The following is a 3095-nucleotide window of genomic DNA, read 5'->3' on the forward strand; positions in this document are numbered from 1 at the left end:
ATGGTAGAGGTAGTCTTCAAGGATCCCACTGCCCACCAAAAAAGACAGAGAACCAGAAATTAATAAAAGAGAGGGTCGGAGGAGAACTGCCTGCCAGGGGAAGGGGGCTGCATTGGTGTTACCAAGAGCCTTAAGGCAGCTGTGAGCTGGATAACTGAGACTGGATCTCCAGCTCAGGGCCTTCCAGGGCAGCTGAATTAGTTCCAAATTGGTAATACTCCTGACTGTCTGCAGAAAGAGAAGCAAATGCTCCCCACAGGACTCAGATCAATAGTAGCACAGTGATCATATTTGTGAAAATTCTGTTAAATTATCAACTCTTTATTTTGGAGAAAGGATTTGGGGAGGAGTATTTTCACATCTGCATGATATTAATTCATTACGAAAATAACATTATTTTTGTGAGTCTGTTAAATAAAGGATTTCATTTTTTTCTCATAACAAAAACTGGCTCATTTGGTGGTTACTAGGCAACGCTCGCCGGAACAAACCATCCTCGAGAGCGAGGTGGGAGATGTTTTTCTCGATTTTGCTCTAAGGAAGGGTGCTAGGGATTCCTCCTGAGGCTATCTTCGAGCGGCACACAGCTGTTTACAGCTTTAGGATGGAGATTAGGCTGACTGGTGGTTGCTAGGCAACACCTTGGCACCGTGACCACTTTTGAGTGGAGCGCAGCTGTTTATCAATTTACCTACTTGGTGGTTGCTAGGCAACACCTTGGCCTGGTCACTACCTTCAACCCAGGCTCTTCACTATCTTCTGTAAATAAATGAAGTCAAACTGTTACCTAAGAGGCGACAGTCCCCTTTTCGAGGACCCCAAAAGGGTTCTTTTCCGGTTTGGCGTCTTAAAGCCCATAAGAGACAGAAAGTAGTAGCAGCACAAACTCCATTCAATGCAGAAGCAGGAGCCTAGCTCTCAAATCTGCCACTTCTCCACCCAGAATCCAGAACTGTAGATATTTAGATGAAGGGGAGGAATATTAATGGTTTTTCCAGATTCTGCCTTTTTTCTGTTCTTTTGTGGTGCCTTCCATCGTTGTCATGGTGATTGTCAACTGTCATGGCACCTGTAGGTGTCTCATTTAGTGTCCACATTAGATGATCAGATTTTTGGCCTTCTGGAGGTCACTTCCATGGCCACCTTGCTTTAGCTGTATTTTTTCTCTTCAATTACAGCTTACATTCAATATTATTTTGTATTACTAGTTTCAGGTTTACACCATAGTGGTTAAACAATCATATACTTTACAAAGTGTCCTCCCCCATTGAGCTGCTTTTGACTAGTTCTTCTTGAGAAGGAACTATTAAGTGCAGGCCTTCCTGTTCTCAAAGATAGGCATCGAGTTAGGGTGGGGTAGGGGCTCAGCCAGGGTAATAGATCTTTTGTGGGGTAACAGATTCTCCCCTTTCTTATTTTCACTCATTCTTGAGGGGTGCTGAGGGACAAAGGTCAGCCATCCATAACTTCTTTTGGCTGAATGTGGGCATTGTTATGGGACCTGTAATAGGAGAGAAACCTTTCCCTCAACAATCTTAAATAAGTCTGATTTTCTTCTGACTGTAGTCCTAATTGTTCATGCCCCTGGCTAACTATCATTTGAAGCTTGATTGATGCAAGTCTTTTAGAGACAAAAGACACTAGACCGTTTAGGAGGCAGGCTCAACGATGAATGGTAGAAAGATAGCAGCAAGAGGCCCTAAGAGGTGTAGGTACCAAGTGAGGTTAGGCAAAACATTTTTTACAGCATCCCAGGTATCTTTGGACTTGGTAAAGTTTTCCCCGAACAAGTGTGGCCATTTTGCTTGATTATAGATTTCCAAAGTTGAAACAGATATCAACTTCTATTTGTTCAGTATCATTTCCCCATGTACAGCAGGAGGAGTTGATAACCATGCATACTCCTTCTTGTCCAGTCGAAATACAGGGGTGGGCAAAAGTAGGTTTACAGCCCGGCCGCACGTGGCTCAGCGGTTGAGCGTCGACCTAGCATCCAGGCGATCAGGGTTCGATTCCCGGTCAGGGCACATGCCCGGGTTGAGGGCTCGATCAATGACTCATCATTGATGTTTCTATCTCTTTCTCTCCCTCTCCTTTCCTCTCTCTGAAATCAATAAAGATATATTTAAAAAAAAAAGTAGGTTTACAGTTGTGAGTACACAAAAAGCTTTTGTATTATTAATTATTGTATTATTTTCCATAGGAACTGTAAACCTACTTTTGTCCACCCCTGTATAATTTAGGTCTTGCCTGTTATCAAGAGCTACATCAGCCCTGGCGGGTGGCTAAGTTGGTTGGACTGTTGTCCCATACGACAAAAGTTCCCAGGCTCGATTTCCAGTCAGGGCTCATGGATTTGTTGAACCACTTATTTATGCGTTCATTGGTTGATTCTTGTATGTGTCCTGGGGCTAGCAATGAAGATATCATCCACACCTAGGAGTAGGGTCCCGCGCTCCAGGATTACTTCCTCAGGGTCTTTAACTAAGGCGGCCCCCAAATAGGGTTGGTGAGTTTTTGAACCCTTGTGGCAGACTGTCCAGTACAATTGTTGTTTCCTGTTGGTACTGGGATCCTGCCATTCAAAGGTGAAAAGGTAGCAGAGAAAGAAGTTATCTGACGGTCGACTAGAATGGGGGAGGCCAGCTGGAATTTTAAGAGGATGAGACGCATGAAGCGACAGAGTTGGACAGTTAAGAAAATACACATTATAACAGAAACAAGATATTCCTTAGATTTGGTATCTTACCCGGGAGTTCAATGTGCTTGTGGTTCCTCTCTCACCTTTTCCGGAGCCCCAAAGTGAGCTCCAGGCGGGACCAGCGGCCGGGCCTCCCCCGGCATGATCCTGGTTTCGGGAGCGCGCCCCCCACCTACTTGGCACAGGGGGTCTTCTCGGTACCCACGCCCTCCTTTACCCGTGCTTGGCAGTCAGAGACGCCCAATTTTGGTTTTGGCATCCCTGCCCTTCCCTCGCGCCCTGTCTCTCGAGCTCTGCAGCCGAGGATGGAAACCACTTCAAGGAGATACTCTGAAGCGTCACAAATACAATCAATGAGCCGCCATCTTTGTTCGGGGCATTGTGACTTCCGGCC

Source organism: Miniopterus schreibersii, assembly GCF_964146895.1.
Source record: "Miniopterus schreibersii genome assembly, chromosome: 18".
In the NCBI taxonomy this organism is placed as follows: Eukaryota; Metazoa; Chordata; class Mammalia; order Chiroptera; family Miniopteridae; genus Miniopterus; species Miniopterus schreibersii.